This window comes from Pinus tabuliformis, chromosome 1_1, assembly GCF_031772625.1.
Source record: "Pinus tabuliformis cultivar Carrire ecotype Pingquan chromosome 1_1, CPIR1, whole genome shotgun sequence".
NCBI classification, from domain to species: domain Eukaryota; kingdom Viridiplantae; phylum Streptophyta; class Pinopsida; order Pinales; family Pinaceae; genus Pinus; species Pinus tabuliformis.
In genome coordinates this window covers 304,350,903-304,365,443 of record NC_142297.1, presented here as the reverse complement: position 1 = coordinate 304,365,443, position 14,541 = coordinate 304,350,903, and positions in this window count along the sequence as shown.

The following is a 14,541-nucleotide window of genomic DNA, read 5'->3' as shown; positions in this document are numbered from 1 at the left end:
TACCATGGGTTTGTTGAAGTTCTTTACCTCTGCAACAACTCAATTATCTTATTACATAGCTGGAAATCTGCAGCTTGCAAGTTATTGGACTGTGAATTCGCGTGGAGGAGAAGGGGGCGTAGGCAACACCGAGCATGCATATAAAAGTTGGAAATCATGGAACGTCGAGATCATTCACTCATAAGCTCACCCAAAGAGAGAGGTATTGTGAACATGTTAAATTTGTAAATTTGTTCTGGTAATCAATAAAGACAATCTGTTACATTTGGTTTTTTTATTGGTTTCAACTTTCAAACTCTTTCTGAAATAGTGAACGAACACATCCAATTTTGGAAATAAAATTTTGTTGAAAGAAAATTCCTAGCTTGGTTGCAGCCATCATTAACGTCAAAACTCAGTATATGAATCATTGAAAAAGACATAGTGTTGTACATGCTACTCATCTGAGACTTTCAAGCTTAGAGATTAGCTTTTCACGGAAATATATTGTCATATTGTTTGTAGCCATTCTAGCGGTATAATTTCAGAGTTAAATAAGTTACAATAGGGGATGATATAGATATGAAAAGTTCACTCTACTGGCCAAGCTTAGGGAAAGCAACTTTGTCATTTAATTGGATATAGACTTAAAACCTTATTTAGATTGTTTTTTTCCTCGTATCCTGGGGATTCTCCTTTCTTCATTGTGATTATCCAAGACCAAATTATAAATGAGTGAATTTACTCGTACCCATATTGAGGTAGAACCAGTGTAAAGATGCTCTCTTTTAGATTGTTTTTTCCTCGTATCCTCGGGAGGAACATGATGATCATTGTGGAGGATTGGGTCATGCTTTAGCCACTTTGGCTAAGTGCCCAACATGACTCATGGACAGGTTGAGGAGGGCACACATTTGATGATGCTTGGGTGGACTTCTCATGGCCGAGACCAAGAGATAGTCTTGGTGGAACCTTCAGTGGGGGAGCTATGACGGAAGGGACTTATGATGATGATCTGGTTAGGTGACCGAGTTCACTAGACCGAAGATTGCAGACTTGGATGGAGGTGACCGATTGTTGTGATGGGTCTACTTGGTTGGACTACATGGGCAACTTAGGCATGGACATCAGGTGGAGACATGGAGCATGGCAGTCTTATGCAAGGACATTGTGTGGGAGCACTTGTAGAGGTGTCACTTATGGGCATCCAAGGAGGAGTGCCAAGGCAGGACTGTTGTGCAGATGGATTTTCTAGTGTGACATGGAGACCTATTACTTATGAGCCGATGGAGAGGTTGTGCACTCTCGGACAACAAGGCCATGGACTTAGATGGGTTTGTCAGCAGGATATGGAGCATTCCTACTACATGGAAAGCTGAGGCATCTTGCAGAGACCTTTGGGCCGAGACTTGTATGCTTGCTGAGATATTGGTTGGGGATGATTTATGGAGCTCACGATGACATGAGATTGTTGTGACTTTTAGGGACTTCATATATGGTGGACTTGGAGGATCTAATGCATTGAGGAGCTGAGGTTAGGAGACTTTGATGCAGTATGGGATGCATACTTTCAAAGTACGTGTATGGGCATGGCTTGGAAGAGTGACTTGATGTGGAGGATCGATATGAGACACTTTGAAGTGGTAGAGTTGCAACGATGATGATGCCTTGACTTGGGCATGGGTTGAGCCGAGACTCAACTACTTTTGACATGAGAGCTGATTGATCTATGATCATGGGCAGCACATGGATAGGTGAGACAAGTGCATACTTGTTTCTATGGCAGACTTGAGGGATGGCACATTGCAGATATGATGGAAGTTGCTTCATGGACCTAGATGTGGCATACCGAGAGTTGGAGATTGATGAGATGATCTCTTCATATGGAGGAGATACACACATGGATGATGTTGGGATAACTATGGCTAATTTCATGTAGCACATTGATACCAAACATCATGAACAACATGTTGCAGATGAGATGAGGACTACTTCATGGACCTGAGCATGGCTTACACTTATATGGAGATGGATTCTTGATCGAGTTGAGGATGTGGCAAGATGCTTGAGGAAAGATTGATGGTGGCATGAGGATGTGCATTCTCATGGTTTGGGCGTGACGGTTGGATTAGCTACCCAACTAGTTCGGACATGAGGGCTATAGCATGCACAGAGATATGTTAGCATTGTGTTGGAGTATCATGGCAGCAGTTCACATGAGGACGACACATGATGAGGTCGACACGATATGTTGCAATGGACATGTAGCTTGAGATGGAGGGACCAGCCTTCCACAATGGAGCAGCATGTGGAGATTGTGACATGGTGGTTGATGATCATGGATTGAGATGACATCCGATATATGGCATATTGTTGAGATGAGATGTTGGCACATGGTTGAGGTGTGTTAGCACTTTTTGACATATCATGGGCAGTTTTGCACATGGTGGTGATGACATGATGGAGTTTGACACATTGTCGCGGTGGACATGTAGCTTGAGTTGGAGGGATCAACCTTCCGTGGTGGAGAGCAGCATGAGGAGATTGTGACAAGGTGGTCGATGATAATGGACATCTGATATATGACATACCTTGGTATGATGATCTTGGTGACAGATGGTTGCCAAGACGAGACATGGTGGAGATGGTGACTCTACATATGTTGAAAGGATGTTGCTTTGTGTGGAGAAGTCAACATCATGGATGATGATGATCTTGGTGGATGGCTACCGAGATGGTATGTTGTCGAGGACGACAACTATTTTCAGTGGGGGAGAATGTAACGCCCTGCGTTCTTGGGCACGGGCGCGCGCTCCCTCTGTCATGAGAAATTGACTAAGTAAAAGTGCGAGCGTCCAACATTGTATGTGCGCGCAAGTGTGGAGAAGACTTGTGGTTATATATGGTGGGTGGACAGCGTGCGAGCCGACCATGGGCGTACCCACACATCGGGCGAGCCGACGTTGAGGGCGAGCGTTAGGTGGTTGTTTGTGTTAGGATTTGGAGGTCAGCCCAACGTTGGAGCAGCGACCTATCATGCATATAAATGGAGTGAATTGCGAGCTCATTTCATCATCGGATCTTCGTCGCTCTTCATCGCACAAGGTAGTGCGCACTTGAGGAGGCGCAGATTTTACCGCAGCTCGGCAGGATGAGCCCTCCGAGCCAGGCGAGGACCGCGTAGGAGTTCGGTGATGCGCACGGGCGCCCACACCACTTACACTTAGTTTTGGGTTGAGGTTTGGGCACGGGTCGTGCTTGGGTGCGCCCGCCCGCCCAACGCCAAGTTCGTGTATGCGCATTGTATTATTGTATTTTCGGTGGTGTATTGTGGCAGACCGTCGTGCGCTCTTGCACGGGCGGGCGCCCTCTTATTTTATTAACACCGGTGGAGCGCGACTCCCGGCCATTGTAAACTCTCATTATATAATAAAAGATCTCTTCTTTTATATTATTGTCGAGTCGTTATTATTCTTATATTGTTGATGGTTTCCGCACATTAATAATATGAATTCATGCTTATTATGAATTGTTGAAGTTGTAGTTCGCAAAGTTAATTAACGGTGAACAAGTTATTAATTTAGGCGGTGCCGCACCCAGCCAATTTAAGGGAAAAAGAATTGGGGGCATGACAATACTAGTCTATAATAGGATGTTTTGAAGTTTCATATGATTTTTGAATTGTCCATCCATCCTTCTCTATTTGAGTGTTTTTGCATTTCTGTTTCTCCTGCAGGAGGAGGGTAAATTGCCGAGGTTTGGTTAGTTGCCTGATCATGTTAGGAGATTCGTATCCATATGGGTTTGGTTTGTTGCCTAATCATATTAGGGATAAATTTCATTTGGATTGGATATGTGCATGGACTAAAAGTTTATATGTAAAATTTAATGTCTAACATCAAATTCTTAGGGATAAATTTCATATGGATTGGATATGTGTATGGACTAAATGTTTATATGTAAAATTTGATGTGTGACATCAAATTCATCGAGTGGTGTTAAAACGAAGGACCGTATTGTATATTAGTTTTATTATTTAAAATGTGTTTGAATGTGTTATTAATGTGTAAAATTGTAGTTGTAATTATGTTTTTTTTTTTTTAATAAATGTATTCGATATGTTTTTTTGGAAGTTATATTAAAATAATAAAATAACACTTAGTTACTAAAAATTATTAATAATAGAAATAATAGAAATATATGTTAAAGTAAGTTAATTTTAGTTAAAAATTATATATAATAAAATAATAGAGGATTCGAGATCCAGGAATGTCCATCAAAAAAGTTGGAATAAAAATGATAATTATATGCATAAATGGGGAAATCTAAGATTACTTAGATTTATACTTTTTAGCAGGAAAGAAATGTTCTTTTAATAAAAAGAAGATGCATAATTTTTTTTTCTCCTCTCAATATGAAATGGACATAAGTACTTATAATAGTATTGATATTCAGTTGTGTAATTCCTTCCATAATTGCTATTGAGTAGACATCTAACCCACCTAAATAAATAACCGAAGTAAATACATTTTAACTTCAAATCTATTAAAGGAGGATAAGGATAAAAACTATGTATAGAGGTTTAAACATTTTTTCAAATTATATATCAAAAATCTTTTACACCTATGTGATTTTTAATTTTAGAAAATTTCCTTAAATAATTTTACATTAATTCAAACTCAACATTTATTAATTTTAATTTACAGCCATTTAATATTTAAATTAAAAAAATTGACATCTCAAATTTTATATTTAAAAATAAATACATATTATATTATTATTGCTTAATCCATTAAATTAAAAATAATAAAATATCTAATACTAATATAACAAGTCAAAGTCGATAACAAAGACACTTATCTTGTAAATGATTGCAAAGAGATATATTACAACTTAAGCTATAACCATATAAGTATACAATATAATGAAGTCCTTTTTGTGTGGCGAACCATCAAAGACAGTAGTCTATATGAAGAAAATATTGCATCCTGATGAAATGTAAAAGGACTAATTTGTTGGGAATTTAATAAAGCTAATAGCCTATAAGAAGAGAAAATAATGCATCATGATGAGTTGTAAATAGACTAATTTGTTGGGAATTTAATAAACTATTTACTGAGTGTTGGTCGTGCTTCAGATGAAACAATGTAATGGAGTAAAGGATGCGTGATCTTTTGTACCTAACGCCCCAAAATTTTGATCAAAATTGTAAGTTTTTTTATCTTGTAAAGTGTTTTGTAAGCCATGTTAGTTATGCATCCATATATTAATATGATATTCCGTATAATCATGTAGCATGTATCCCTCTTATGTATAGAGTGAGTGTGACATCTTGTGGAATTAGTTCTTTGTTTAAGGGAGGAATGTGATATGGACCATATTATGGCTTGGGGAGAGTTTAGCATGTTAATGAGCGATGTAGGTGAAAATGATTACAAAGAACTAGCTAGTACAATGGGTGACACCCATGTATCTTGGTAGATGGATATGGACATTAATAATTAGTTGTTTATAAGAAGAAACAAAAAGTTTGTGGGGCAACCACTAAAAAAGATGAAAAATTCCCATAATAGAAAAAGCACAAATAAAAATGTGATTCCTATGTAACATGAAAAAATAGTTTATAATAATTTTTGAGAAAATAACATTAGTGAACGTCAAAATAAATAATGTAAATTATCTAAAATAAAATTAAACTCATAAACTGCCCACAGGATTTTGGATTGACGGTGAATGGATGCACTGTTAAGGCACTCCTTGCGATAGGTCACCGGTTCAAATCCCTCATGGATACTTAGATTAGTCTTAACTAGAAAAAAAAAATTAAACTCATAAATGTATTATAAAGTAATTCACATATTATAATTATATAAATCTATGTGTCAAATATTATTTTGAAATAATATTCCTCAAAAATAATTTGTTCGGGACACTGGAAACGAAAATGAAAATGGAAATAAAACTGGTTGTATTGATATCTTTGTAACATGAGAAAGAAATATAAAACTATCACATACTTTCATCTTTGTGTAACTTTTATGGGATCTTTGTGTAACTTTTATGGGATATATTATCAACATTCATTTGATTCGATTTCGATATCTAATACTGTGACATACATTTTAGTGTAAAGTAAACAAGGTCTTACGTCAAGCATTTTGTCTTGACATTCATATAACGCAAGCTTGTGGTAAACCTAGTTTGTTGCTCGTTCACTATCATAAAATGAAAAAAAGTTGAAAAGCGTGAAAATGATTGAGATGCTTTCATATATAGTATATTAAATACGTGGCTATTTTATAAGAGCGAATGCGTCTCCGTGCCACTTGTAATTTCCCAAAAAGTCAAAGCTTCTTGTATTCCTTGTTTGGTGGTTCGTGGTTGTTCATAACATTGAAAACTTGTATTTTCTAAAACTGCATAATATGGAAAAGTCAGGTACATAGTTGTCACCTTACTCAACCTCCATTATTCCAAATACATATTACGAAGAAAGCCATTCTGCAATTTCGTATCAAAACATGAACAGTTTTATTCACGATAGCACATAGCTTGAAATAGGCCGACAATTCCAAACTCTCAAGTTGTTATTTTTTAGTCAACGACTCAACAACGTCAATCAGACCCAGGGAGACTGCATGTGTTCAGGGGTTAAATTTGAGGCCGTTTACAAGTTTTCTGCCTTTTTTAGAAGTCAAATACTTTCGATTTCAAAATATACACTTATTTTTTACTGCCCAATAATTTTTTAAAATGTCATTTAAAAAAAAAAATGACCAGTCTCAATCTCATTATATATCTTATATATATAGAGTTCATGTCCAGTGTTACCTTCGAATTTTGTAAGCGGACGTCTTTCAGCCACGTAGACTCCAAGAGGTCGTGAAAGAGAAAGAACCGTGGTGGGGGCAACGCCTTGTTTGCATGGAACGTATTGTGAACTTGTTAAATTTGTAAATTTGTTCTTGTAATCAATAATGACAATATTTTATGTTTGGGTTTTTTTAGTGGTTTCAACTTTCAACTCTTTCTGAAATAGTGAACGAACACATCCAATTTTGAAAATAAAATTTAGTTGAAAGCAAATTCCTAACTTGGTTGCAGCCATCATCAACGTCAAAACTCAATATATGAATTATTCAAAAAGGCATAGCGTTATACATGCTACTCATCTGAACTGTCAAGTTTACAGATTAGCTTTTCACTGAAATATACTGTCATATCGTTTGTAGCCATTCCAGCGGTATAATTTCAGAGTTAAATAAGTTACAATAGGGGATGGTATTAGATATTAGCAGTTCACCCTACTGGCCAAGCTTAGGTAAAGCAACGCTGTCATTTAATTGGATATAGATTTAAAACCTTATTTTGAGGGTTACAACATACCAGGCTCTCTTTTCGATTGTTTTTTCCTCGTATCCTGGGGATTCTGCTTTCTTCATTGTGATTATCCAAGACCGAATTGTAAATGAGTAAATTTACTCGTACCCATTTTGAGATAAAACCAGTGTAAAGAGCTACCAGGGATTTCATGAAAATAGAGAGAACCAAAAAAGCCAAGGCGGAATAATATATAATATTGCTCACCCTATGTATACCTATCATCCGCGTAAACTTCCAACATAAAATTATAATGATAAACTTCCCAGGGTGCACCCCTTGCTAGGTTCACAGGTTAAAAAACCGCGATTTTCTACGCGCTAAGTTACAACTTTGCATTCATATTAAAAATATTTTCATTTCATTTCTGTGGTTTACACATTTTGAGAGGGAAACGTAGTTGGCGGGTGAGTGATTTATCTAAACCCACTGATCGTTGACGTTCACTGTGTGTATATACACAATATATTTATATTCTATGTCTATATACATAGAATATACCATCTGAGGCTTTCTGTAATACATTTATGTAGCAAAGTATTAGGACAAATAGCCAGCGATGGAAATCAGTCACACAAGTTACATGGGTTGTGAAAGTGTCGCTTAAAGAGGTTTGCAAGTGACACTGTACTTTTTAATAGTTCTTGGTCATTTAACTATTACCTAATACCAGCTTAGAAGTCTCTTGAAAACAAGTATGGGACAAATCCTTATGTAAAAGGTCGACGGTTCTAAGGGTGAAATAAGGTTCATTGGTAGCCAATCATGGAAAATGAAACTGGAATAAGGTTCAGTGATACAAATATGCAAAGGAGTGTCTCTTTCACTATCCATTCTTTGTATTTATGAGTTTACTTTTGCTTAATTATTTTATAAATTGGCTCTATATTAATTTATACATTTTAATTCAAATATAATATGATATGGTTTGCAAAATTAATACATTTTAATGTAAAATATCTTAACTTACAGCCCAAAGATTATCAATACCAAATATTTCACTGACAAACTTAATATGATCTTTGTTTAAGATGACATACCTTGATTAACAGCGGAAGAAGTAATGGCTGCCATCTTCTGTCTTCTGTCTTCTGTCTTCTTCTCAGAATTCGGTTTCTCTCCTCTTGCCCTCACTTCCTTTATGCGTTTCTTGATGGAGAAGAATACAACTCTTGTGTGTGGGAGAGAGAGGACCCAATCCTTTATATATTATTTAACTCTAATCTGGTACGTCCATCATATACCAATTCAACGCTTAAGATCTAATGCTTTAATGCTTTAATGCTTTTAACGCTTTAATGCTTTAATCGGGTCACATAAAGATTTAGAAACTGCAGATTTCTAACATTCTCCCACTTGACCCGAGTATTCATAATATTAAGTGTTGAACATCATACTATGATAAATTGCTGAGAGTTATGGCGGTTGTGCACTATTAATTCAATGCATTCCCTTCCATATACTACAATACCAGCAATCCATCAATTCATACTCATAATTTATATAAAACAGCATAATGGTCCACATAATGTCTTATATCATAATGATTAAACATAATATCTTTATAAGACTCTTTCTTGTTTAAAATTACATAAAATACGCAATACTTCATTAAAACAAGAGACACATAATTGTATATCAGAAACACATAAAAGAGCTCAGAATGTCACACATCAATTATTATTAATACAACCAAGACCCATTCTTTGAACATGTTCCTTAAATTGTTTTGGTTGTAACCCTTTCGTCAAAGGGTCTGCGATCATAAGTTCTGTCCTGATGTGCATGATTGACACTCTTTGTTTCTGAACCTCATCTTTCACAACAAGATACTTCAGTTCTATATGTTTGGCACCTTTAGAGTACTTGTCGTTCTTTGAGAAAAATACTGCTGCAGAGTTATCACAATAAATTTTCAGCGGCTTGCTAATGGTGTCGACAACTGCAAGTCCTGAAATAAAGTTCCGAAACCATAATGCATGAATTGTGGCTTCATAACATGCCACAAATTTTGCCTCCATAGTGGATGAAGTAACGATAGTCTGTTTCGCACTTTTCCATGATATGGCACCTTGAGCAACCATAAACAGGTAACCAAAAGTCGATTTTCTAGTATCGATGCATCCAGCAAAATCTGAATCGCTATATCCAATCACATAGGATGCCTTTCCCATATCTTTCATTTTAAAGTTCGTCGAGAGAAATTCCTTAGTCTCATGCAATATACTTAAATTATTTGCAGCAAGCAAGATGTCATCAACATAAAGGACCAGAAAAATAAACTTGCTCCCACTGATCTTTTGGTATATACAGTGATCAACCGTATTTTCCTTAAAACCAAAAGATGTAATAATGGTATTGAACTTAATATACCATTGCCGGGATGCTTGTTTAAGCCCATATATTGACTTCTTAAGTTGACACACCAATTGTTCTTTACCTTCTACAAAAAAAACCCTCAGGTTGATCCATATAAACATCCTCATTAAGATCTCCATTCAGAAACTCCTTGTAATCAACAATTCCAATATCATAATCTGATTCTTGCATATAAACCACATAATTATTAGAAATAGCTGACCTACGATTTCTTTGAGGTCTTCTTAATGCTACTTGTTGTGATTCATGCATATCAGCATTATGTAAGTCATTTCCTTCAGGAAGTACTTCTTCATTTATATGTTGTTCATTATCATCATGCTGTTCTACAACAGCTGGAACAACATTTGGAGTAATAGTAGATGGAGGAACTATTCTAGGCAATGTAACATTTACCCTTGTTTCCTTTATTTCTACTATTTCTCTTCTAGTACTCCCACTGACTTCACCATTCTAAATGAATCTTGCATTACCAGTTTTTATGAAGCAAATAGACATAACCATAACGGGAAAAATCGTCAATAAAAGTGATGAAATACTTTTCTCCATTAAAGGCTGGAGTGTCCATAGGTCCGCAAATATCAGTGTGTATTAGTTCAAGAAGCTGGCTGCTTCTAGTGGCTCCTTTCTTATTATGTTTGGTTTGTCTACCTTTAATACAATCCACACATAATTCTAGATCACTAAAGTCCAAATTTGACAAAATTTCATTACTTACTAATCTCATCATTCTTTCTTTGGATATATGACCTAGTCGTTTATGCCACAAGAAAACAGAATTTTCATTCAACATGCTACGTTTACATCCAACATTATTTACTACATTCAACAAGGAATTCGCATAAGTGTCATTCAGTTTCAATTTATATAAACCATCAATTAGAATACCAGAACCAACATTATCAGTATTCTTATATAAATCAAAACAACCAGATCCAATCATACATCTAAAACCAGAAATATCCAATTTACTTGCGGAAATAAGGTTTCTAGATAATGAAGGTACATAAAGGGTACTGTATAAGTTTAATACATATCCACTTTCTAGAATTAGACAATAAGTCCCAATGCCTTCAATTGAAGATTTCATTCCGTTTCCTATAAAGAGAAAACGATCTTCATTTGGATTTATGGTTCGGATCGTAAGAAATCCCTGCACATTGTTGGAAACATGAGTTGTAGCACCAGTATCAAGCCACCATGTATTAATAGGAACTTCAACTAAATTTGATTCAAAACATACGAAAGATAGATAATCACCTCTCTTTTCGAACCAAGCTTTCCTTTTCGGACAGTCACTTTGATAATGTCTTTTCTTTTTACAGAAATGACATTGAACATCCTTTAGTTCCTTCTTTTCCTCATCCTGCCCATTCTTAGCAGGTGCCTTTTTCTTCTTGAAATGACTTGATTTTCCTTTCTTTTCTTTACCAGCTTTATTACTCACAAAAATTACTGAGTGATTCACTTGATTTTTCAAACGTCCTTCTTCCTGAACAAGTCTACTGGCCAATTCATTAACATTCCACTTATCCTTTATAGTGTTATAGTTAATCTGAAAAGGTCCATATTCAGAAGGTAGCGAGTTCAGGATGAACTGGACAAGAAAAGAATCCTCTACTGTAAGTCCCAGGGAGTTTAACCTTGCTGCAATATTAGTCATCTCTATAATGTGCTCTTGCATAGTTCGCGACCCATCAAACTTCATGGTCGTGAGTTCTGCCATAAGAGTACCAGCGAGTGACTTATCAGCTGAACGAAAACGCTCTTCCAGAGACTTCATATATTCCTTAGCACTTTCTGTTTGTGGAATTGTTGACTTGATGTTGTTAGCAACAGTCATCTTAATAAACATAAGGCTCAATCTGTTACTGCGTTCCCATGCTTTATGGTGTGATTTTTCTGCCTCAGTACTATCTCTTGTAAGAGCAGCAGGCTTATCCACAAGGAGTGCCAAGTCAAGATCCTGAATACCTAAATGGAAATTGACTTATTCTTTCCATTCAGAAAAATTAACACCAGTGAACAATGTAACAGATGAAGCATGTGTATTCATGGTAACTCCTGCAAATTAAAAATGAAATCACTATAAGCTCATAACTAACGCGATTCAGATGTAGACATAATAGTATAATATAGCACTCCTTTGGGTAGATACTATCTTATACTTAACATAATTAAATACCAAAACATAAGCAGGTAATAAATATATTCAATTAAATAGAACTGACATCTTTGGATGATCAATATTTATTTAATCAAAATATCTATTAAACCTCATCATGTCAACTAGTTATAGAACAAGACTTTCCTTTGGGTAAGTTCTCAGGTTCTATCATTAGTGACGCCAGTTTTAATTGGTATTTTTATAACTGGAAATTTCTATCAATAATCATTATGTCACTTATGCATTAAATGATTATTCTGATTTTGACCACTTTGGTGATTAACAAAATCATAAATCTCATGTGCATAAATGATTTATAACACATACTTGATGCGAAACAATGAGTCACAGAACAATTACTATAGAGATCCAACATTATATGGATCCATCATTATATGGCAAAATAATTAAACGTCAATAACTTCTATTATCAATGCAATTACTCTGTGGAAAAAAATAAATTTCCAACACATTATTCTATAGAGCATGTTCTTGTACAAAATATATAATGGATTATATCAAGATATTTATATGCTGTTATTGATTCCACTATGGGCCAAAATCTTACGCCTCAAGCTAGCAGCAACCAAAACCTTGATTTTTACCACTCAACCACCACGGAACAACTTAGAGTTTCGCAGATTCCATTACAGCAAATACAAAATGATGAAAAAATCACAATACGGCAGTTGAGACAGGACAACAAGTAATAACGATGGTCACGATGAATTTATTCACCATATCGGCCCCATATCGCATTACTTTATCTTTAGTATTATTGTTTGGGTGGGCATAAAATTCAATACAGTCAATACCCTTATGTGATTATAGTATACATTTCGATATTGAGGGGATTCATAGTTATTCTCCAGAGAAGCCCAAATTTCAAACAATGCCAAAAGTGCATAAATCTTGCCCTAAAATCCAAAAAAACGTTCTAAGAATTCAGTCTTGGGTTATACAAATACTGATATTAACTTTTAAATATCATACAATATGACGCATTCAAAACAGAATTAATCCAATAAGGAAAGACGTCACTCCAAACTATATGCCCAGGCACAGAATGTATGATTCGAAGCTGGCAATATGATGAACTTTTGACAGCGCTGGAAAATTCAGTGGTAGCCTGAGTTTCTCGTGAGCACACCTATCATTCTCAGGAGCTGTCAAAACAGGAGGGGTCGGATTTGATTCTTAGTACAGAGGCCGAGCATATTTTTCAGAATTAAAAGCCGGTGGCTGCAGAAGGACGTATTCAAAAGGGCCGACTACTATTTTTCTTCTCAAGTCGAATAGCCAGTGTGGGGATTCGATCCTTCAGTTTGAGGCTATTCTTCAGATCAACGGTTTCATGTTGTCACAGTACCCACCAGCAAGGAAATCGATCTTTCCAAGGGAGGATGGACTCGTCATTGCCATTTTCATAAATGATATTTGGGAATGTTAAACCTCCAGGATTTCCCAAAACTTAATGGATGATCGCAGGGCATATAAAACGCTAGATAAAACGATGAAACTTAGGGATATTGCGTTTAAACTAGTAAAAATCTTAAGGAAAAGCACAGTAATATGTCGGTTTGCGCGCTTCTGCCGAAAGTAAAATTAAAAAAAAACACAGAGGTCCAGAATCCCCTTCGGCATCGACATGCACAGCTACAAAATCTCTTAATCAAATTTCCATTATATTCATTCGCAAGGGCAATCATAGGAAATATTCAGTTATTGATTTTGGCTCCGATACCAAATGTAAAATATCTTAACTTACAGCCCAAAGATTATCAATACCAAATATTTCACTGACAAACTTAATATGATCTTTGTTTAAGATGACATACCTTGATTAACAGCGGAAGAAGTAATGGCTGCCATCTTCTGTCTTCTGTCTTCTGTCTTCTTCTCAGAATTCGGTTTCTCTCCTCTTGCCCTCACTTCCTTTATGCGTTTCTTGATGGAGAAGAATACAACTCTTGTGTGTGGGAGAGAGAGGACCCAATCCTTTATATATTATTTAACTCTAATCTGGTACGTCCATCATATACCAATTCAACGCTTAAGATCTAATGCTTTAATGCTTTAATGCTTTAATGCTTTTAACGCTTTAATGCTTTAATCGGGTCACATAAAGATTTAGAAACTGCAGATTTCTAACATTTAATTCAAATATAATATGATATGGTTTGCAAAGGAATAATGTTAACGAGCTTGAAGAATTAAGTAGGAGTTGTGAATTCTATTGGGCCCACTTGAGATGATGCTTTTAATGAACAGTCAGTACCAGGTTGCGACTAATTAACTCGAGTCATGACAGTGACTGAAAAATTGTGAACAATCAGCTCATTCAAATACCTATCTTAAACCATGAATATATGTATTACGGATCACATCGGCCCGCATAAAGCTTAAAAGATTAAAGTTCTAACCGAGTACAGCGTTCATCATGTGGCTATAAATCTCTATTCCTTTTATTAGAGTGTACCATTGTGTATCATTGTCTAGCGTAGTGTACAATTCCCTTCAGATTCATGGTGTCTGACCAAATGTACTACAAGAATTGTGTGTCACAGATAGCGTGTGCCTACTTTATTCAGTGCCTTCCACCCTTTTAAGGTTTGCAAATAACAATCGATTTTTAC